This window comes from Lemur catta, chromosome 8 (genome assembly GCF_020740605.2).
Source record: "Lemur catta isolate mLemCat1 chromosome 8, mLemCat1.pri, whole genome shotgun sequence".
Taxonomy (NCBI): Eukaryota; Metazoa; Chordata; class Mammalia; order Primates; family Lemuridae; genus Lemur; species Lemur catta.
The window spans coordinates 36,023,179-36,048,248 of NC_059135.1; positions in this window are offsets into that span (position 1 = coordinate 36,023,179).

The following is a 25,070-nucleotide window of genomic DNA, read 5'->3' on the forward strand; positions in this document are numbered from 1 at the left end:
GTACGGAGAAATGATAATGAAGATTAAACCTTAGAATTACAGGCATTCATGGAGAAGAAACAGGAATGATTTGGATAAAATGTTAATAAAAAATACTTAAAGAAAACTTTCTCTTGAAAAGAAACAGATCTGAGCACGGAAACTGAAAGGGCTTCTCTGGGGTGCAAGGAGAATTAAGGAATTTCATAGCCTTTCAAGTTCTATCTATCTTTGTCTGATTATTCGATGAATAGAAAAAGTATTATATGATTTTAGATGGGATTTTAAAGCTAAAACATAAAACAAAAATATAAAATAAATTTGCCTAAGAAGTAAACATATCAGTCTGGCCTCCAACTTCTCAGCAACACCAATAAACAGAAAAGAATGAAACAAATGAAGAACAAATTTGAAGGGAGAAATTTCTATCTAAACATTAATAAAAAGATATCTTATTATTTAAAGACTCAGAAATATACTTTTGCATGGCTCTCTTAAAATGTTACTTTAATATATGGCATTGGACTCTCTTTTAATGAATCCAAAATCACAGCCAAAGAAGGATATTTACATGTCTGTTATGTGCAAAACACTATGGCAGAAGCAAAGATGAAAAAGATGATAAAATTGTTTTCAAGGAATTTTATACTCTATTCAGAGAAAGCTATACATAATCAATTAAGGAGAAAAATAGCCCCATAATAGAGATACAGGTAACACAGTTGTGTGACTTAGATTGAGGCAATGCTTAATGTGCACTATGGGGATTGGGAAAGTGTCTGAATTAGTGGCATTTAGGGTGGACCTTAAAAAAGGATTTGCAAGTTTAAAAAGTTGGGTAGGTTATTCTGAAGAAAGAATGTAGGAAGATAATGTGTGAAAAGTTTTGAGATGCTCAGGAAAAGCACTAAAATTTAAAATATGCAAAAGACTAAATTGTTGTATAAAAGAATTTAGAGTCAAATTATGGAGGCATTAAGTGCTGCACATTTTTGTGAGCAGTGAGGAACCATTAAAAAACCACTGAAGTGGAGTCACATGTTATTATTCATGACTTTGGGAAATAAAACATAAAAGTGTGGATATATTTGAGAGTTTAGCTGTTAGAAAACTGGGAAATCAGTTAGCAAACTGTAGATTTACAAAGAAGAGATTGTAAAGACCTGAACTCCGGTATTCCTAATTGAAATAAAACATGTAGAATATATTTGGAGAAAGGTTATAGAATTGACAAGAGTTGGTGACTGATTGGTTGTGGGGATGTAGGAGGGGAATGACTATGACATTTATCATTAGAAATATGTTATCAGTCAGTAAGATAACTAGCTAACACACGGGCATAATTCTGAGAACTTTATGACATCATCTCAACTAATTTTCACAGGAACAAATGATAAAGTTGCCAGACTTTGAACATAGGCAGTTTGATTCCAGAGTCTATATTCTTCACCATGCCATTCATCAGATTCATTTGAAAGAATTTTAAATGATCAAGGTAATTTGAAATCAAAGCAATATTCAGAGGGATATGTGAACCAGATGTACATCAGGGCCTGTTAGAGATCTCAGAGCTTACAGTATGTTGTAGGTGAAATTACATTGTGTTTGGAATTATATAAATAGACAATGCTTTCTTACAGACAACATTATTTAGGCAGAGAGTGGATGTAGAATTGAAATAATGCAAACCTCCTCAATTAATTTTTAAATCATCTTAAAGTAAGGATGGACTTTTTAGAGTGTTATTTGAATTTTTTGTCTGTAAAATTGTATTTTTAGAAAGGAATAGATAATAAATGGTTATGTAGAGAAAATTTTTCTTGTAAAATGAACAATTTACGGTCTTACTGCTGAAGATTTCATCAAGGATATGTGAAGAAAGTACTTAGACTTTACACATAAACAATATCCTACTTACCTTTCTGTCAGCTTCAACTAAGTCATAATAGTTTATAGAATATAACATATCTGCTGGATAGGAATGCCAAAATGACTGCATTATATATATGTATAATGTGTGTATACATATATGTCTACCTAGGTATTTATTACCCTACATGCTTTTCTTATAGTTTATTATTAATGTTTAGAAAATTATGCTCACTAAGTTCATTTTTACATTAATATTCACTGAAAGATACTTCATGTTATTTGTACTACTAGTGAACATGGAATGAAGTGGAGGTAACCGAGATATGGGTCAAAAAATAGTGCTGGGTTCTTGGTTACTACTGGCTGCACTTTGAGACCCATTCCTAAAAAGTTTGTGCCATTCTGATAGAGGTGCCTGAGGTTGGGGAACAGGGAAAGGGAGCAGCTATCACAAGCTTTTCTATTGTCTCCTTTACAATACTCCCTATTTTTCAATCCGCCCTCCCTTTTGCTCTTTTATTTCAATTAATATGGATTAGAGTGAAACTTTAAAGTAGTATGATACCAATTCAGTTGATCATTAAATTAAAAGAAAGATTGAAGCTTTTTTGAATTTTTAAATGATGACTATAATATTCTGTATGCACAGATGATTTCTTCCTTTTACTCAATTTTTCAGAGATTCTAAATGGGGAGAATATGTCATGCAGAAGATAAAATAGGAATGTTTACTTAAAAAAATAAAAGAAAGTACATTTTAAGGCTCTTCAACAGTTTTCATTGTTGATAAAATATCTAATATTTTATCAGTAAAAAGGACAAGAACAATATTAAATTGGAAAAATAAATACTGCCTGAATCCAAAATGAAGAAAAATATATCCTGATTTGATGTTGTGAAAAAATCTTATTTTAGCAGAGATCTCACTTGATCAGAAGCTGCAAGAAAGGACAGAACTCTCATCTTTTCTATCTACAGATAAAATGTGTCCAGAAATGACTGGAGAATTCAAAAGCTAACCTGGGCAGTACTTTCTGCTCTACATTTTTGGTTACATTATATTGTATCTATAATTATAAAAAACCTTTCCTTACTTTATTTAGGTGGACTTTAATTACTGGCTATGTTAGAAGGATATCATATATTGGATTTGATAAGGATTGTTACTGTTATTGTCTGTGGAAAAGATATTTGTGTGGGAGTAGAGTAGCAGGTTTATTGCAGTGGTTGAGAAATTGCATGTTGGACAGAGCCTATCTAAAAGTAAATATCCCTGTGATAGCCGAAACCTCTTAAAGGTGGCAAAAATTAGCAGATAATTTTTTTCGTATGGTAAATTTGACGATAAATACCCTTTGTGCAGCAGATACTAAAGCTAAAATATCTTGAACTTTAAAAGAACAGTAGGCCCTCATATCCATGAGTTACTCATCTAAAGATTCAACCAACCATGGATAGAAAATATTCAAACAAAATATTAAATAACAATGCAACAATTAAAAATAATACAAATAAAACAAATGCAGTATAACAACTGTATATCATTTACTTTGTATTAAGTATTATACATAATCTAGAAATGATTTAATGTATGCAGGGGGTTGTGCAGATTATATGCCAGTGCTATGTTATCTCATACAAGGGACTTGAGCATCCATGGATTTTGGTATCCACAGGAGTCCTGGAACCAATCCCTCACAGATACTGAAGGATGATTATATCAAGGTGAATAATGTTTGCATTGCAAAAAATAAAATAGTCCTATAGTACAACAGTTAATTAAAAGATAGACTAGATTGACTTTATAAGTTTCTGTAAAAATAATTAAATTTACTACTGTCCTACACCCCTGAGTTTCTTTTGTTTATAACTGACTCCTTTGACCTTTGGTAACGAGTATCCCATTGCTGCAAGGCCTTATAATCACTATTAAATGTTAACAAGCAAAGACTCAAAATTTAATCCCCCTATTGAAGTTTAGATGCTTCATAGTCATTTATAACAACCAAAGTCTTTTTATGGTCCAAAAAATCTGTGATGGTGGAATTCAGCTGCTGTGACAGATGGAGCATATACGAAGTCCTGTAGGTCTCTGACCAGCATTTCATTATTTTTAAAGAAAGATAATTTTCACTGATGCCAGTAACAACTTTATTTAATCATCAGAGTGCCGGGTTAATATAGTCTTGCAAATTAAAGTTCTTATATTATAGAATAAAATTTTGTTGAGTTGGGTTTTATCTTCTTTTCTCCTGCTATTAACTCTGCACTTTTGTCTGTAAATTATAGTGGGTGACTATTTGTACAGACATGTTCACACATAAAGTATAATTGCAGTTATTAAATAATAGACTTCCATGTATGCTTTTCTCTGTCATTTTAAATGGCAAAAGATTTGCTTAGAACTTTAAAATACCAAAGAAGTATTTAAAAATACAAGAAAGAAAAAAATCAGTATGTATTACTAGATTTACAAGTTGTAGATAAAAGTAAAGGCAAAGATTATTTTCAATATGTACAGAAAATCAAATATGAGATTTAAGTGAAATAATTTAAGATGTATTAAAAGTGGAACTTCTCCTTCCTGCTAATATGAAGTAACAGAGACTGAATTTACCCTCCCTACTAAAACAAATGAACATCGTCAACAGCAACAACAAAACCAATGATACTATAACTTATGACCTTGAGAGAATTTTGAGAATTTTGTTAGACTTAGAATCCACTCAGAGCCCTGTGGACTCCCTAAGTTGAGGAGACAGATTTTAGAGTCCGGGGGTACCAAAACAGCTACAATTCACCAAAAAAAGAGTACTGGAAAGGAGAGTGTTGCACAAAGCTATAACTCCAAAAACTTGAATAAGATCCCTTAGGACAATTCAGTTAAGTACTTATCAGTATATGCATGTGAGAAAACTACTCAAGGGTCGGGGGAAAACAACCCAAAAGATTTAGAGGTGACATGCCTCTAAGAGGGCTGAAAATAAAGTTTGTTTCCACAGACAGGCTAAAAATGGGACATTGTGTAGGGTATGCAGAAGAGTCTCATGTCTGTCTTGGAGGATAATGAGCTCTAGACTGAGTACTGTTCCAGTACTATCTAACAAATCTTAAAAGTTAAAACCCCAAGTCAAATTTTTTCCAAATAACATAACTACATCCCAGAACATATTTCAAGAATATTTAGAGGAAAATAAGAACAATCTGCAGTTAAGAAGATAAAATCACAATGTCTGACATTGAATCAAAAATTACCAGGCATGCAAAGAAGTAAGAAACATTATAACCCATAATAATAAGAAAAAGTATTCATTTGAAACTGACTCAGAAATGACACAAATATCAGATTTAGCAGCCAAGGCCACTAAAACAATTTTAATTGTATTCTGTATGTTTATAGAGTTTACAGGAGACATGGAAAATGTTTTTAAAAGATATCTGAGCAGTGATTAGTGAAAGGTTTATAGCATTAAACAACTGAATTAGAAAATATGAAAGATTTTAAATCAATATCCTCAGATCCCACCTTAAAAAAATAGAGAAAGAAGTACAAATTAAACCCAAAGAACATAGGAGAAACAAAATAACAAAGATCAGTATGAAAATAAATATAATAAAACAGAAAACATAAAAACAATAGAGAAAATAAATGAAACAAAATGATAGTTCTATGAAAAAGATAAAATTTATTACCTTTTTCTGGTTAGATCAGGAAAAAAGAATCAAGAAGACCCAAATTAATACCATTGACAAAGCATCCTATGTATTTTAATTCTTCAAATTTATTTATAGAAGTAAATAGAGAATAAAATATGTTTTACCAAACTAGGTGAACTACAATAACTAAATTTAGAAAGTCACTATAAATAAATTGTAACATGGAAATAAACACCATAACTAAGAATAAAGAATTAGAGAAAGAAGCCAAAAAACAAAACTGTGTTGGAAACACTGGCTGTCAACAGAATTTAAAAAATGAATGTAAGTGATACTACCCCAAGAGTACCCTTTTTAAAAAATTTTATGTAACAGAATGACTTTTACAGTTAATTAGCTTCCTTTGTAGCTAATTAACTATAAAAGGAAATAGTTGAATTAGTAGCTAATTAACTAAAAAAGGTAGAAGGAAGCAATTTATAGGAGAACAAAAGTAAAAGCTATGCTGACTAATTATCTCCCAAAAGCCACATTATAGGCAAGAAGACAATGGAGTAATAGAGTAATAATATCTTCATATTACTTGAGAAAATATAATTCCTTACCCAGCTAATCACTCATTTAGGGATTAAGGCATAATAAATACAATTTCACAAAAAGACAAATACAGGTGGAATGCAGCACACAAAGACCTTCACTCAAAGAATTACATGAAGATATTCAACCCGAAAGGCTGCAGTGTGATGCAAGAAGCAATTGTGAAGGAGTAAGTCAATAAGCATGAACACTCAACTTAAATTGATGAAAATAAAAGTAGTAAGTGCTGGGAATAGAAAGAGGCCTTGTACAGACTAAATATGGTTTATTAGCTTCCTATAGCTGCTATAACAAATTACTAAAAACTTAGTAGCTTAAAGCAACATAAATTTATTATCTTATAGTTCTAGAGGTCAGAAATCTGAAATGGGTCTTACTGGGCTGAAATCAAGGTGCCAGTAGGGCTGCATTTCCTCTGGAGGCTCTAGGAGAAAATCTATTTGCTTCCCTTTTCCTCCTTGTAGAGGCTGCACATTTCTTGACTCCTGTCCTACTTCCAGCAATCCCATCACTACAACCTCTGCTTCATCGTCACATGTCATTTCACTCTCCCACCCCCGCTCCCTCCTTCACTTATAAGGTCCCTGGTGATTACATTGGGCTTACCTGGACAATCCAGGATGATCTCCCTTTTTTAATATCCTTAATCACATTTTCAAAGTCTCTTTGCCATGTAAGCTAACATAGTCCCAGGCTCTGTGAATTAGGGCATAGACCATCTTTGGTGGGACAGGAGCTTATTCTACCTATTGCAGGAAGCATTAAAATCCAAGCTACAGAAGTAAAATGGGTGGGGGAATCTGAGCTTAAATATCTTTAGGCCTTTGCTTATATTCTTTGAGAGGAGAATAGAGATAATAATTAACTTTAAGCATTGGTAAATCAAACTTGTTAAGAAGTAGCCATGTTAAAAATGCAATATGTATCATAGAAACCAGTGGCAGGAAAAAGAGATTTTTTAAATTGATAATATGATACAAACAGAAAAATCTAACAAGAAATAAGTCAAGAATACCATAGAAAATGATATAGAAAAAGATGGCAAATTTAAAAAAAAAATGTCCAGAATATAAAAGAGCAAAATCATCAGTATATGGACATATAAATTCATACAAAATTAAAAACAAATAAAAACAAAAAATAAAATTATGGTAAAAGATACAGCATATAAATTCTAATCAAGAAAAAAATGGTAGTGTAGATGTATTAGAGGCTGTAAACCTGGGTTAATTCTGCACCCTGAAAGAAATTTGGTAATGTCTGTAGATATTTTTGTTTGCCACAAATTGGGAAGAAGGTGTTCCAAATACTGTAGCTTTCTAAAAAATCAGATAATATTAAATACTTCAATTTTCTTCTACTTCTCCAAAATTATTTTGGCTAAATAAATAACCAAAAAATACTTTTAACAAACAACTTGTAATATACAGTTTACATGGCAAGTTCACCTGAAGCTTTCACAAATACTGACCATATTCTGAGCAATAAATTGAAAACAACTGAAATCATTCAGACTACATTCGCTCACCAAAACAGAATGAACACAGAAAACAATAACTGAAAGATCATGAAATGTTCAAATATTTGGAAATTAGATAAACCTCTTCTAAAGAAAACGTGGATAAAAGCAAGGAAATTCAAATAGATTATAAAATAAATAACAAAAACACAATGTATCAAAATTTGTGGATTGTACATACAGAGTGCTTAGAGGAAAATTATAAGCTTTAAATGCTTATCACTTTGTCATAAAACTTTCAATAAAACTCTCCTTCACAAAGTTGTCTTCTGAGATTGATCCTGTGGGAAAAATCTAGGAAAGAAAAGTGAAAAGATTCCAAAGAGCAGAAAAGTTGCAAGAAAGAGTAGAACTTAATCAGAGAAAGGAAAGAGGAGAAAAAGGCTATTAGAAGTCATGTATAAAATTTTACCATGAAGAATCCCATTTCTTATACCTTTTTTTCCCCATTCATGGCTCTTTCAATTGCAGATAAAAACACAGATTAACTTAAAGCAAAAGATGGATTTGGTAGTTTATGCAAGCTGAAGAAAAATTCCTGTGTAATTATGTATTTTTGTTGGTTGCAGTACATTTAAGTATTTTTCGGCCAACCATGCAGTGGTAAAAATACTCTCACTAAACATAAGTATCCGTAACCAACCAAAATTCACTGGAAGGAAAATAACAAAAAACAAAAACCAGTGTCACATTCACCTATTGCATTCAGTTCCAAGTTCAAGTTTTCTCATGGATTTTATACTTAATTGTTTTGGGGTATGGCTGTTAATATTGCAACATATGGTCTCAATATTCATGTTCCAATGTACTCAATTTATAATGGTGAAAAGCAAACAGGATCACCATTTTTAAAACTCCCACTTTGAAAATAAGAAAAGGAAACAGAATATACGATGATCTCTCACCCACATACTATATTTTCTGGACATTTAAGGATACATCTCTCCAGAGCTGGAGTAAGTTTCTTGATCTGCTGATATGACTGAACCACATTTTCATACTTTAAGCACTGGGAACATTCAAGGCCACTTTCTTCCATGCCTAGAACTGAGAGGGGGAGGAATGTCCTGTTGGAAGCTGGAGCCCTTTAGCCACCCACTTTCTGTGGGTGTGATTATGGGGATCTTTGCATCGGCTTAGAGATTGATCTGGGACAAGTCCCTATTTATACTCTGTGGAATTACCTGGAAAACAAAACAAAATATTTTAAAAAGTTCTAGTTAGTTTGCTGTTTATTTCTTTCTAAGTGGCCAGTAGGAAGTAAAAAAAAAAAAAAAAAGCTTTTAATTAAGCCAGGTTATAACATTGAATTTATACTGGAATGTTGACGATTCTGTCTCTTCCCTCCTCCTTAAACCGCTTATTAATGGCATTTCTCTAGGCTTTTGCATTGAAACAAAAAATGAAACAATGGAATAAGATGGTCAGCATGGGTGATCTGTCTGCTTGCACCCAGACTTTATTACTAACAATTCCAAATAGCAAGAATAAGTACTTGGGGAAAAATAAGAGCAGTCAGATCCCACCTTTCTTTCCCCTAGCTCCTTGTTCATTGCCCATTCCCATTATGTAACTTTAACGTGAATTTGGAATTTGGGCATTTGCAATTTGTCAGGGTGCCTGTTTGATTCTGTATGGTCCTGAGTTATTTGCCACAGGAAGAATATTCATTCTGTATTTCATTTCAAAGAGACTAGCTTTGATAGATTCAACTCATTGAAGGCTGCAAGAATTATCCAAAAATACTTTAAAAGTTGGACAGGTTTCCTCCAAGTCCTCCCAAACTGCAAATTTAAAAAGACACATATCTAAGAAATAGCAGGTAATAATTTAATCATCTGCATCACTGCCAGATTTAGGGTGGCATTTTGAGTCAATTTATTGACGCAAAGTTATATTTAGTCGACTCCATAGTTCTTTTACCCAGGTATTCACATCCTGAGTTATCTTTACGTTTGATTGTATATGTTTTTTTAAAATTTTTCCTCCCCCTCTTTGATTGTATATGTTAACTTTGAATCTTGATTTAATTCATTACAGTATCCTCCTCCACAGTTTGAATGTAAGACGTGCTATTGGTGGGTACTGGTGTGCCTACTGCCAAGGCAACTCCAGCTAGGATTGTAGCCAGGGCATGCTGCTTGTGCCTGCAGTTTCTGTAATGATTTAAAGAGGCAGAAGGGCTGGAGGATGGGGATGGTGGCAGTCCAGAGGAGAGAAATAGAGGGCAAGTGCTCTGGGAGTACATTTAAAAGCATTCCTGCTGGCATTGAGGGTGTTCTAAAGACAAGCAGCCAAATGTGTTCATAAAGGCACTTACTGGCAGAGTTGTCAGCTGCATTTTGTCAAGCGGCTAGAAGTCAGAATCCTAAAATAAAGCTTGTAGAAAATAAGGGATGGAATTAGAAGCTTTTGATCCCTGGTAGTAGATGAATTTCTGTCTCGCTTAACTCCATTCACTGTAAAGGAAATGGGGAAACATCCTTTTATTTTGACTGAGACAAAGTTCACAGGGCTACTCACCTTCATATGCCATATTGTTAAGAGGTGTGGAAAGTGAGGATGCCTTCTCTCATACATTAATTCTCACAGATACTCCTCTTGGATTTTCATGCCAGGGAGATTATCATAACTGCCAGAGAGCAATCAGGGCTCTTTTAGACTTGGCTGCACATGAGTGACATACATAACTATGTCTTAAGTAACTATTTTATAAAGTGCTAATTTACAAATATTTTCTCATGTAAGAATTGAATGGTTCTCACTAATTATCCCAGCACTTAACTAATACCTGGGCAGGAACTGATGGCTTGTGGTTGACTCTGCATAGGAGAAAATGTGAAGGAAGAGATGAATGCTATAATAAGAGATATTCTGTAAGAAAAGTTGACAAATTTTGAACTATAAAATTTTCCCTAGACTGTGATATATCATGAGCATCCATAAGTGGCAGCTTACATATGTAACTGTACTAATACCTCGGCATTAATATCTTATAAAAATAAAAAGTAAAAGACATCTTCAGTTTCTTCTTTTCTATTGAGAGACACTGTGTAAATGGACAATGGCCAGACCATATATGAGAACAGAACTCCAAACTTACAGCAACCCTCCCAGGAAACCAACCCATTATCTACGGCCCAGGAAGCCAGCCTGCTCTAAGTTAGACTTGTAGGAAGTCAGACTGCTATCTCTACCAACATTCCAGGAAGCCAAACAATAAGCCCTATAATAATTGGCCTAAAATGACCAGGAGTTGATTAATAACTTACAGTTTCCCTAATCTCTGTTTCTGCTTCTAACTTTGGACCAACTGCACAAAGCAAAGATGCGCTCCTAGTCAATCACAAGATGCCCCACTTGTAGTTAGCGTGCCTAAAGCTTATCCGTGCCACAGCCTCCAATGAGAGTATACCTGAAGCCCTCTTATTTTTTTCCCCACCACTCTAAAGCTTTCACATTTCCTCTGCCTGCCTTTGAGTCTCTGCCAAAATGCAAGTGTTGGTGGCTGACTCCCTTGCTATAATAAGCTCTGATAAATAGCCTTTGTTGCTTCTCATTCGGTTGGTCTTCATTTATTTCCACACTGGTATATCACGGGACCACTTTATAGCACACAGTTATACAAAGTGAACATACAATCACTTCGAGACAGTGACAAGGCTTCTGCATTCTCTTTCTGCTTCTTTCTCAATTTGACAGCCTTGCCCTTCAATTCAACACGAAGAAACATGCTTTATATTCTTGTAAAGCCACATTTATTAACTTTTCCTTTAACATCAAAACTGTATGTAGGCTCTGATATTTAAATCTTTAATTCACTCTTTGCATTTGTTCAATCTACTGTTTACCTCCATTTATTAAATGTTTTAAATTTTTATTTTAAGGATTATAGTTTTCAGTTTTTGATTTCCAGTTGATTCCTTGTTATTATATTCATGTATATTCGATTCTCATCTTATCTGCTGAGATTCCCTATCTGTTTTTATGGATTTTGAATTTTATTTTGTAGATGCTATTACCTACTCTACATTTTTGAGGATTTTAAATTATGATTTTTAAGGTACTTTAAGATTGCTTTATTATTTTTAGTTCTTTGGACATAAATTCTTCCATTTTTCATGTTTATTGAATAAGCATATTAGTATTAGGTTTCTGTGTATATTGTGTCAATGTTACAGCCAAACCGGCTTGTGTTCCCCGCTGCACAAAGAGCCAATATGCTGTGGCAGTCGGCGTTGCAGTGCAGAAAGAGTTTAGTATCACAAAGTGCCAAGTGAGGAGACAAGATGAATTTCTCAAATCCGTCTCCCTGAGAATTTGGGAGAAGGGGTTTTTAAAGATACTCTGGCAGGCAAAGAGTTAGGCAGTTGGGTCTTACTAATTGGGTTCGGGGTAAAATCATACGGATGTAGAAATCATCTTCTCATGTTAAGTCAGTTCCTGGATGGGGTTCACACTACCAGTTGTGTCAGTTTCTTGGTACGAATTCACTGGTCTGGGTGGGTCAGCCAATCCACCAGAATGCAGGGCCTGGAAGATATCTCAAAAACTAGCCTTAGGTTTCACAAGGGTGATGTTATCTATGGAGAAAGTTAAGAATCTTTATGACCATCAGCCATGTGCCTCCTGAGTAGCAATTATAGGAAAGCAAACTAGAGGACAAGAGTTTGTTATTATTATATTTTTATTTATGCTTGTGCCTTTGCAGAGTTTAGGCCCTTACCAGAGTTCTTGCCTTGCACCCCTTTAATTTAAGAGAGGTCTCAGTATTGGGGTTTGAGAACTTTTATTTTCTTTCATCCCCTTTCTCCCTCTTTTGTTTTGTGGTTCCATGATTACCTCATCCAGAGACATCCAGATTTCAAAGGTATATCTTTTATTAGTAGCTCAGACCTTCACTCCATCAAAATATTGCACTACAATCCCCTCAACCTCACATACACAATCCAGTTCCCAGTTATTGCCCTCCACCAAGCAAACCCTATGGCAGCAGTTGGTAGTTTTTCTGTAGTCATTGATGAGAGTGTAGGAGAGTTTTAAACTTTCCCTGTGCTCTCTGAAGTTTTGATAATTTGAGTCTCTGGAATAAATTTGGCAGTATACAGATTAACAGAAGAAAAAAGCATGTAAATTTATTACCTGCATATACACAGAAATCCCACAAAATATGATTCAAAGAAGGGACAGATGGTTGAAAGTTGAGTAGTGTTTTGAACTTCAGAGAGAAATAGGGTCTTGGGGCTTCTCAAAGGGAGGTGGCCACACAAACTATGGGAAGATGAGGGGAGGAACGGCACTGCAAACAAAGATTGTCTTATTTTGCAGATAAAGTCTCTCAAGTGGCAACCCTGAGAGAAACATGTGAAAAGTTTGTGTGGGTGTGGTGTTCTGGGCAAAGAGAGCCTTAGTTTGCTTTATTGCTCTCCCAGTTAATCTTCTTCAATTAATGCAAATTCCAGGAGAGGATTCATGGCAATTGCATTGCTTTTGGAGAAACTTCCCTTAGTTAGATAAGGAAAACTTTAGAGAAAGCCTTTTTCTGTGTGCTTCAAGACAGAAAGGGAATTGAGAGATGGGGTGGGGGAAGGTCAGAGAGACCTTGCTTCTGAGGCTGCTGCTTTTGTTCAAAGTACTCAGCATGTCAAAGTGCCATACTTTGAAGCCTCATCTTCTGAGCCCCAACAAGGTGCTAATTTCTGGCTTCATCTAGGGGAGTTGACTCTAGTCCCTCATCTCATGTGAGGGGTAATCAGTTTCATTTTCACACAGGAGTAAAATGTTGATGTCCACTGCTTGCTTAGTTTGGGACCTAGACACTTCTGTTTCAGCCTTGCCACTTAAGTCACTGCTCAACTCTGAGTTTCCTGTTCTCATTCTCATGCAGAGAGATTTTAATTTCATTGCTTTAGAATGTGGTTATATATCTTAACAAAATTTCAAATATTAAGTTTATAATTTCTTTTTGTTTGGTGTAGATAAAAGTGGTTATAACCTACCTGCTGTCTTAGTAAACAGTTCTTTGTCAGCTCTATTATTATTATTGTCTAGATCCCAGTCAGCATGATTTTTAGCAACAATTTTTTATCTTAGGATCTTAGGAGATATATATATATATATAATATGTGTGTGTGTGTGTGTATATATATATATATATATATATATATATATATGTATATATTTTTTTAGACAGGGTTTCGCCCTGTCACCCAGGCTAGAGAGCAGTGGCCTCATCGTGGCTCACTGCAACCTCAAACTCCTGGGCTTAAGCAACCCTCCTGCCTCAGCCTCCTGAGTAGATGGGACTACAGGTGAGTGCCACCATGCCCAGCTAATTTTTCTATTTTTGGTAGAGACAGGGCCTCATTCTTGCTCAGGCTGGTCTCAAACTCCTGGCGCCAAGTGATCCTCACCTCAGCCTCCCAAAGTGCTAGGATTACAGACAGACATGAACCACTGTGCTCAACCATAGGATCATTTCTTTTGACTGGAAAATTATCTCAGAGTAATTTTATTTGGTTAAACATATGTACTTTGTGTCTTTAGTTGTACTGATTTCTGGCTGCCAAGTGTAGCATGGTTAAGACAATACAATTTGAAGTCAGATCTAGGTTTGAGTCTCCGGTTTTGCTCCTTAAGAGTGATTTGACATTTGGCAAATTATTTAGACCTGTTTCAAACCTCCATTTCCTCATATATAAAGTGGAAATGATGAAATTATCTATATCATAGGATCCAGAGAGATATATAACAAATAAATAGCACTTAAGCAAACACTCAGTACCTGAGTTTTTGTGCCACTTCTACTGCTTTTGCTATTATTATTCTCATACTGAAAACAAAATGCCTCCATTCTACCTTTTTTTCTTAAAACAATTTTATCTTTCAATCTCCCATCCTATTGTTTTTTTCTTGGAATTTTTGGTTATTGGTTTGGCAATTTTAATCTAGTTATGAAAATGAGTCTGTTCAAAACCCCACTTTCTATTTCAACAGCTTTTTTTCCCTTTGAAAGAAAAAGGACTAATGATTTAATAAACAATGGTAATTTTTATAAACAAGATATTTATAGACCAAGATATGCTTTGGTCATATGAGATGTACATCATAGAAATAAATATTGATATGTAAATATGTTACACATCAATATTGTTAATATATGGAAGGCCACAGTTCAGAGAACCGTATATACCCAAGGTCATATACACAATGAAACTTAATCAAGGCTCACTTAATAAATGTCATTGTTGTAGTCTTCCTTGAGATTTTGATTTTATTTTAATTTGATGAGCAAAGAGGTAAAATATGTGATTAATGAAAGTAAGTAATATTCTCAGGGATGGAAAGGCAGCAGCATCATAGGTTTAGATGTCTTTTTACAATCTTGCATCTATAAAAAATTTATAACCTCTCAGGAATATTTGGATTGCTATCCAAATGTAGAGTTATTGCAGGGCTGGTGCTTGCATTCTGATTTTATTATAAAAAGGTGTGTTTGTAATTAAATGCCATAATACCACTTATGAAGGGCAAATTTTAATGCCTATGACTCTAATAGTATCTTTTTATAACATGATCTTATGCAAGCCAGTAAAATCGTGTTATTTTACCAAAACGTTATAAAGTACACACACACACACACGAGATACGAACCTTATCTTTTAGGTCATGTCTTAATATTTTGCTTCCAGAACAGCTTTAAGAAGAGATTATACTGATATTACATTTTATTTTCCATTTTCAAAGCAGTTGCATTTTTTTTTTTGCTGAGTTTTTCATCTTACACTGAGTTCTGTCATTATTCTTACTAATAATGATATATTCCTTAACTTTATTAGAGTTCATTAAGAGGAAAGACAATACTTTTTTTAAAAGCAGAAAATAATATGTACATAGAATACATAGTATTCATAGAGACATATATATATATACACACACACATATAAGTTCTACAAGTTTTGATTATGTATACTTGTGGCTATTTAAAAACTTGATTTTAATAGTTGTGCTTTTTTATAGGGAGTAAGATACTTTTAAGCCAAATTAATCTCAGTTTTAGTGAAACAATGACCTTTGAGTTTACAGACAACATCTGGAGGAAACAGCTGGGTAACCAATCAGGTGTTTTTTCAAGTAGAAGTGCAGTGTGGTGTTCCTGTGGTACTGTTTAGAGATTTTCAATTCTCACATCATGTAGCACACAGTGGTGCTATTAATTAGAAACTGATGGAAAGCCAGAAATAAATCCTTATGTCAAGCAGAATGTCTTACATGGAGGAGATTCGAAAGTCATGCAACTTTCTGAAATTGAAATGTTCAGGGTAACAGCAAGGATAACAGACTCCCTGCTACCAAGTCAATATTTTCCAACTGCTAAATGTTAATTTCTTTAATATCTAGTTTCTGTCTTAAATGCATAACGTTAAAATGGACTTTCCTACCCTTTAAAAAATTAGTGATACAAAAATCTATTAAATTGTTCAAGTTCCATCGTATATGTTTTGTAAAATAAATTAAAAAACTATGCAGTCATTATTTTTGCAAACAATAATTGCAAAGGTAACACTATCACTTCCTCTCACTATAGAGCATTTCCCCTTTCTTTGACTCCTAGCAATGATTATATATTCTCTGACCATAATACATACATCAGATATTATTTGGGGCAGCTAGATTGAACTTTTCCTAAAACTTCTATTAATAACTGCATCGGTGTTCTTAATCCCTACCTCAATACAGTGGGTAGTTCCTAGTGCCGATCTTTCTATATTTACTTCACTTGTAATGTCTGTTAATGCCTAGCCTAATTCAACATTAAAGATGACATAGTTTGCTTTTACTCAAAGTGTTTGCTGTGTACCAGTAGCCTGTATATCCCCCCAAAACTTGTCAGAAATGCAGGGCCCAGGCCCCACCCCAGAACTACTAAATCACTATCTGCATTTTTGTAATAGTTTTGGGTGATTTGTCTGCACATTAAAGTTTGAGAAGTCCTGCCTTGGTGAAGCAATTCTCGACCATGGCTCCGTATTAACATGCTTCTGTTAACTGAACCCCATCCCAGTGAAATGGAATCTTTGGACATGGGTACTGTGGAAGGAGGGGATGAACTAGGCATCTGCATTATTTAAAAGCTCATAGGTGAAACTTAAATTGTCTGGTGGATGACAATCTACCCACATAGGAATCATCTCATAGTGCCTGTGAAAATGCCATTCCTAATTTTTCTCCTGAGATTTGCATTCTTTATGCATAGGATAGTTGGTTGGAAATTCCCAACCAATCAGTGCACAGTCCACAATTAAACTATTGCTTTGTTAAAGCTGTTGTAAAAAAATCTGACCTGTCAAAGAATTAACTTTAAAAATTATAATTTTTCTTGTATATGGAAAAAATAGGTAAGAAAGGCTTCAGGCATGTTTGATCAAGGTTGGATGTCCATTTTTCCTAAGATTTTCCCAATTTTGCCTCCTGTAACACTAGATTCATCCTTAGAGAGAAAAATGCCTTTAGCAATCACAGGGTTCACTTGTAGTCGCACAGGCTATCTGCTAGAGGAAAAGAACATTTTTCAGAAATTTTGTTTTTTGTTTATCAGAAGAATCAAGAGATTTCTTTCTGTGAAAGTCTCAGCAAATATATCCTTCATGATTGTCTTTAAATCAGCTGCTGTGACCAGGACACTTGAGATTGGCTTAAGCCCACTGGGGACTTCAGGACTGCTACAATACAGGGGAAAGGAAAACTCTACCTAAGGAAATCAAGGTACCTTTCTTTAGCAGAAGAGAAAGGAAATGGATACCAGAGAAGAAATCACCAGATATTAATTCTAGAGTTATTTTGTTAAGTGTATTTTACAGAATTAGACTTTGTAAATAGTCATATTTTTATAAAATGCAGTACTTGAGATTCAATAGGTAGTGATTCTAACGTAGAAACATGAGATTCTAGAAAAATTTATAGGCAGAAACTATTTATAACTTATAACAATAAATAAATCTTCAAAATAACGTGTTTCCACTAAAAAGCCTGAATGCCATATGTATCTCTAATTGGTGTATAGCCAAGTAAAAGAAAATTGTTTCTCAAAATTTTGCATATTTTTGTGTCATGAAACTGATTTTGCTTCTTTTCAGTATGTATTTAAATTCTAGTCACAGACTCAATTTCAGCATATGAAATTTTATAATATGAATTCTATGTTACAGTTGAGATAATCAATCATGTTTCAATGTAATCCACATTGCATAGGAGACTTTTATTATGAGCATTATCGTTGTAGTATAGTAAAGTGCATTGTTAATGAAGCGTGGAAAAGGAATAATTTCAACTAATAGGCATATATGTCAAATTTCAATTAGGACTATGTTAGAATCCAAAAAGAGAGATGAGCATATAAATTTAAACCTTTGACCTTCACCATAAAGTACAAGGTCTGAGAGGAAAATTAAATTATTTTGATGTAGAATACAAATTTGAATAAATTAATGTGCTCTGAAACTTTGTCATAACTCAGACTCCATATGATTTTTAAAAATTTTACATACTTGCAATTTATACCTTTGAAATGTTTACTTCTGTTCCACATATTGTAATATTAATGAATGAAAAAAATCAACAAATTCAACACAAATTTGTTGTGTGTCTGCTCTGTTAGATAAACAACTGGTCCTGAATTAGTGACCCATGAAACAGAGCAGGCTTGCAGATTTTTTCCCTAGAAAACAACAATACTTCTTTAGTATTATTAAGCATTTAGTGAATGTTCAATTTCCCTTGTTTGATGTATATTTTTTAAAGTTTCTTTTGGAATGGGTTTATTTGAGTTAGGATCTAAATAAGATTTGTAGAATTGCATTTGGTTGCCCTCTGCTTTCATTCTATCTTAATCTGTTGGATGCCTTTCCCTCCTTGCAATTATTTTCTTCATAAGTTGAGTTCTTTTTTTTCTATAGAGCTTACCACATTATCAACTGTTCTAATTGCTACCTGAAATACTTTTTAAAATATTCTTCCTTCCTCCATGTATTTTCTGTAATTAGAATTTGAGTCTTGTTCTGATTCAGGTTTGATTATATTTGTCCAGAATATTTCATGGGAATGCAAGGTTATACACAATTTTTAAAAAAATGAGTATTTTATTCAACATCTAAATGTGAAAATGCCTTTAAAATGTGAGCAAACACACACATGCAGACATACACACATATTTAGGGAATCATCTTTCTCAATATAGCCATACATTGATGTTATTTCATACCTGACTTAGTGACCTATTTTTAATATATCTTCATTTCTAAAAAGGAAAAGAAAAAGGTTTTAAAATTTGTGCTTTATAATCTTTCTACATTTTGTTTTAGCAAAAATATCTTTGCTATATGACATTCTCAAGTTTTCCCCTTACATTTAGAAGGACCTTTCCATTTTCCTTAAAAGTAGGTTTTAGCCCCTGTCCTTAGTCTTAAAACCCTATCTTTTTCTTCTTCTCAAGTCATTTTTCAGACCCACAAATATAAAAAGCAATTTATTACATAAGAAATGAGATAAAGGGCATAGAATTTAAGAATTGAGATCGATGACATGCTGTATGTTCTTCTGAGCTGAGGTTACCAAGGTCAAGCAGAAGTAAGATTAAGTTGTTATCCTCTGGATTCTCAAAGTCTTTTCCAAAAATATGTAGGAATGAAACATGGAGAAATTTTAATTCAAATGCCAACAGAGACTTAGTAATTTATCTTAAATGCCTAGATACAGAAAAAAATCAACAAAGTTAAAGTAATACAACATGCTACAGGCAATTGATAGAACCATCTCACAACTAGAGCTTGTTTGAATTAATGATGAGGGATATGTTTGTTTAGTTGGAATTAAAAACAATATATTATCTACATCACTCAGTTTTATCTAGAAGTTTAACTGGTACACAGAAAGCTTAGTAAAATTTTAAAAACACAGGAAAATAAGAGTTATTATAATTAATGTAATGATCCTAAATCTAAAGTTATTGATAGCTCCTATAGAAACTATATTAATAATGGAGGTCACATCATTATAACAATTTCCTGAACTGTATTCTTTGACTTATAAAAGTGTTAAATGTTTGTGTCTTGTGATTGTTTCTCTACTCTTATATATCATTTAAATTTATTTCAGGAAGAGCATGTCCAATAATAAATGTAAAGTTCAAAATTAAAAACTATGTTTCAAAATGGGAATCAAGTTTATAAGTTCATTGGCATGAAAAAGAGATACCATATTCTATTATTCAGATGATTATGCTTATTAGTGCAAAAATCACTTGATGTGTATGATAAGAGGTTTCTAGCAGATGTTTCTTTGATGTAAGATATAAAACAGCACATACCTCATTAAACAACACATCAAAAGCATAAAAATGCAACCGCTAATCTATATTTCATAATTTCCCTATAATAACTCTAAGTAAAACTCATTGAACACAAATGAAAGAGCTGTAGAAAAAGGTGATATTAAAATTTTTATATGGTTCAGTTTTTGTTCCTTTGAATTTTATCAAAAATCTGTTGGTCCAAATTGAATATAAAAAACGAAAAACAGGTTAACATATGAGGGATAACTTAGGAACATTTCCAATAGGAACAATGACCATTTTAATAAAAAATGATCAGTTCATCAAAAATGTACGTATTATTAAAAATATTAGACTTGAGTGAGATATTAAATACCATCAAACCTAATTCCTACATTTTACAGATGAGCAAATTAAGGCAAACAGCAATGAACTAACTTGCTTTAACCCATACAATTAATCAAATTGGAATCTTGATTAGGATTGAAATTTTTAGACAGGTATTTCAAAGCTCTTTCCCATACTCTGCCATGTTATCTTAGAAGTATACTTTCTGTCTCAGAGGCTCTTAAATTCTTAGAGTTGTAAACTGTCTTACATTAGATATGTTTGCTATTCGACAGCATAAACAGAGGTCAGAGGCAGGTGCAACGTATGTCATAAACAGTACCATTATGGCAGAGAGCATCTTTATTCACCTACTAACTACTAACCTTTATTATCCCTCAGTTATGTCAGACATAACCTTCACAAAACTGCTCTAACACCTTGTTTTTTATCTCTGTCATTGTTATCTTCATCCTCACCAGAAGCCTGAGCGTCTTCCTTCAATATGCTCTTTTTCTTAAGTCCTCAGATAAGAAGCACATATCTCTCCAATCTATCCACTTTTCTCATCCCTAACTCTATTACTTTTGCTGTTGCCACCACTACCTGGTACTCATCTAGCGAACCACTGTATATACTCTTCTCTGTTTTCTGGGCTTTTTGGCCTTTCTCCAACATCTGCCTAACTCTGGAGTTCTTTTCCTGATACCCTGGGAACAGATTTGTTTTCTTCCATGACACTCCCAAACCATTCATCCAGTGTTTATCGCACTGGCCTGAGCTTGACAGTGTACTTACCTGCCTCATCCAATGCATGCTCTTTCAGAGAAGGTGGTGTATCCAAGTCACTCTTGCATCTCCAATATCTAGAATTGTGTCTGGCTTACTGTGGACACTTACACAAATGCAATAATTAAGCCACATTTTAGGAATAAATCTCTGATTACTTATTTTCATTTCCCAGTTGTCTCTGAATTGTGCAGTTTCCAAAGTTTTAATAGGGTTTAGCCTATTTATTGTGTTCTATTTAAATGGATTGCTTTTATGTACTACTGAGATGAGCTCATTCTCTGAAAAACCCTACTTGATCATGAATAATTGTCCCATTTTTTCCTGCCACTATAATGTAGTTTTTAGTTTGTTTCATCCTACTGGATCAGTAATAGTTATTTAGAATTTATTTGTATTAATCTTTAGTGCAGAGATAACTAATACAAAATCATTTTACTTACAGAAAGAGTGCCCATGCAAATATCTGTATTTTATTAAACATATCCAGGCTTCAAATTATCTGTAAATATAGTTGCCATCGTGAAATTTAAATAGTCATATAATACTGAGATATAAACAAAAAAGTACAAAGAAAAATGATGTCAACAAATATATTATCCACCCATAACATTTACCTCTGCGGCCTTGAAATCATGCTAACATATACAAACTGTTACGTCTCTTTACATGTGATAGTAAATCACATAATCAAAAAGTTTGTCATATGTTTTTACTCTAATTCACATAAAGAACTGTTATATTGATAACAGACTGATATTTACTATATTATATAGTGTCTTTGTTATATATGGTATTCACTGCCTCCTTGAGTAACTTTTTTTTCTGTGTAAGGAGGGAATAATTTGTCAATTGCTCTTTTATCTGCTTTCCTTTTCCCCAACTCTACTACCTGAGTTTTATCTACCGGCAGATTTCCATGTCTAAACGAGATGAGTAGCAGTTTTTTTCAAAACTTAATTGCAGAAATTCAGACTTTAAAATGTTCAGTATAATTTTGGATACATTTGAAAGTAAGCTATTTATTATTAAGTCTAAACTTATTAAATCATTTTGAAATAATTCCGGCTAACAATTATTTAGTACATACATGTGCTTGTACTAATCTCAGCATTTTGTACATGTTAGTTTATCTGATCCTCATTTTCAAAGTCTTCGGTGCTATTATCATTCTTATTTTACAGATGAAGAAATGAAGCCCAGAGATAACAAACCTGAGTTGCACAGGTTATAGGTAGAGGACCCAGATTTCGAACCCGGGCAGATTTTCTCCATCCTTTTAACTTCTTCACTATTCTACCTGTCTGAAGAAAAAAATATTTTCACTTCCTCTTAGGCAGAAAGAATTCTAGATGTCTGAAATAATTTCATGGTTATTTTAAATAGGTTTTTGTCCTTTTAAATGTGCTAAAAATCAAAATCAAACAAAAAAATATAATTTTCTTATAGAAATGATAGAATTATAGTCAACTTTCAATGCTTGGTTCTTTAATATAAGAATACCATATTTACTAAATTAAACTTATTCTTTCCAGAAGAAATTATTTAGACTTTTGGGACCATCTAGGCAAATTGCCCATATAAAAGTTTAATCAACAAGCAGTGCTATTTTTTAATTCCTTTTGGAGAATTTAACTGTGGAAGGACATTTTTACATTCCCAGTTTTCTAAAATGGATCATTTTAATAGTACAACTGGATAATCTGCCTTGCAGAGTCATTTTTAATATGTTAGAACATCATACCTTTCAGTATAAAGTCCTAAACTTTATACTTTACTTATTTTTATTATATCAAGTCAGAAGGTAAGAAAATAACTTCAGAGGCATGAAACTGAAAGAACTTTTCAGAGGCAATTGTTACAGACATCTTTAATAAGTCATTTTTGAAGAATTAGGACCATCACCTAATTTTTTCTTCTCTTTTCTTTTCTTTTTTAAAGACTTCTTGAGAAATTTCTTCCGTGAATCTATCTCACTACCTTCTGTTTTACTGCTTTGAAATTTTTTTTCTGAAACCATTTATACATTTAAAGATGATGATCGTTGAACATCTATGAAAAAGATAACCTTTTTGCTTCTGTCAGCTGTTACCTCCTCAGAGCTAAGAGTTTCAACTTAAAGCTTGATGTTTTATAAGATGCATTGACCTTGAATTATAAAATTTAACCCTTCTCTGTACCAGCTTGTTCTTTGTGTATATAATGCTCTCTCATATTTCCTAAAGGCTTGAAGCAATGTTTAAGTTGTTGCAATTCAAAAGACAAAATACCGTTTTGAAAACTTCATTTAATAAAGAAACTAAAGAAAAAATTAAAAAGTTATACGTTTACTCAGATTTTCTCCAGATTAATGAGGAAACCAGGAGTAGAAATACAGTGGAGTGGGTGCGGTATGTTTGTGTTTAGCAGAGGGTAATATTTGGGGAGACAAATATGAAAGAATAGAAGGTGTGGTTCACAGACTATAAATCGTATATCTACAAGGGCCAGGCAGGAGCAGAAATGAGGCAAAGGAAACCAGTAAGGGTTGTGGCAAACCAAAGAGTTGTGCCCATTTAAATGTGTCAGCTCCATCTAATTGTTGGCCTGCAGGAAAGAGGATCCATTGTAGCCAAATCTTCTCATAGTTGAAGAGATGCGTGATATCCACTTTTTTTGTGAAAAGTATCTCTATGTCCAAATTCCAGCAACTAATCAACAACCTGATCCATTATCATTTTCAATATAATGAAAAGAAGTTATTGGACACATACCATTTAGCAAACTCTTTACTTGGCACTGAGATCATAATGATGAGAAATACACTGTTCCATAGGATCTAGCTCTAGAGTAGAAAATTTATAAGGAAATAATAATTTTAAAAATGTGTATCAACAGGAAATGTAGTCATAGAGTGGTACACAAGGCATAGAGATGATTCCTAGAAGAGAGAGATCATTCTTCTGAAAGGGTGAATAGGTCTCACAGAGGCAACAGTGTTGTTTGAGCAGCATTTAAAGGATGAATAGGAGTTTTCCAAGCAGACTATAGAGAGAACTTTTTATGAGTTCATAATAATACTATGTAATCATAGTTCACATTAACTAATTTGAGTTCAGTGGGTTTAGATGTCTCTTAACCCACTTAATTAAAGTATTCCTTTAATTAAGAAAAACACTTTAAATCTACACCTAAAGGGTAACGCTTAATTATTGTTGGGAGAAGGAAAACAACTTACAAAATGGTGTTCAAAAAGGTAAAATATATTTCACTAAATGTCTTACAACTGGCTTTTAAAACCCATAAAGAAGCATAGTGTCTCAACTAACCAATTCTTTCTAAAAGAATTCTTCTAAGGTATTACTCTTGGCTTGCTTGTCCTCACTATTTACATGGATTATCTAGGACTCTTGGCCCAATAGCCTTCTTTTTATTGTGTCTAGGCCCCTTGCAACACTTTGCTGTTTTCTCTGAGCACGATGGATTTGACTGGTCCTGCGTAATCTTCACTGAATCCTACACCATGTGCTGCCCCTTGATACCCTCACTTGTTTTGACAGGATAACCCTCTCCCTAGCCACCCTGCCTGGAAGACTCAGTGTTCAGATAGCAGAGTCTGTTTCTCATGCAGTAGATATTCAGGAAGGATTCAAAGAAAACTGGTTCACAGAAAGGGTTACAAGTTGATAACATGAATATACTTGTGTTGGAGTTGTGTATGAAAATCATCACATTTAATCATGATTTTGTGGCATTGCTTTGAATTATTATATCACTTAATAATAAGTCCATGTGACTTTCAGAAGTAAAGGCTGATTTCTTTCTGACCCTTTTATCTTCAACTTTCCTTGCATAAGTAATTTTTTGTTAATGTGTTAATATAATCTAGGAGAAAAAGATGGTTAAAGATTTTATTTTATTTAAATGAAATTCTTTCTTTCTTTCCCAAAGGATCATAGCAGCTACACAACACACACACACACACACACACACACACACACACACACACAAACACACACAAAG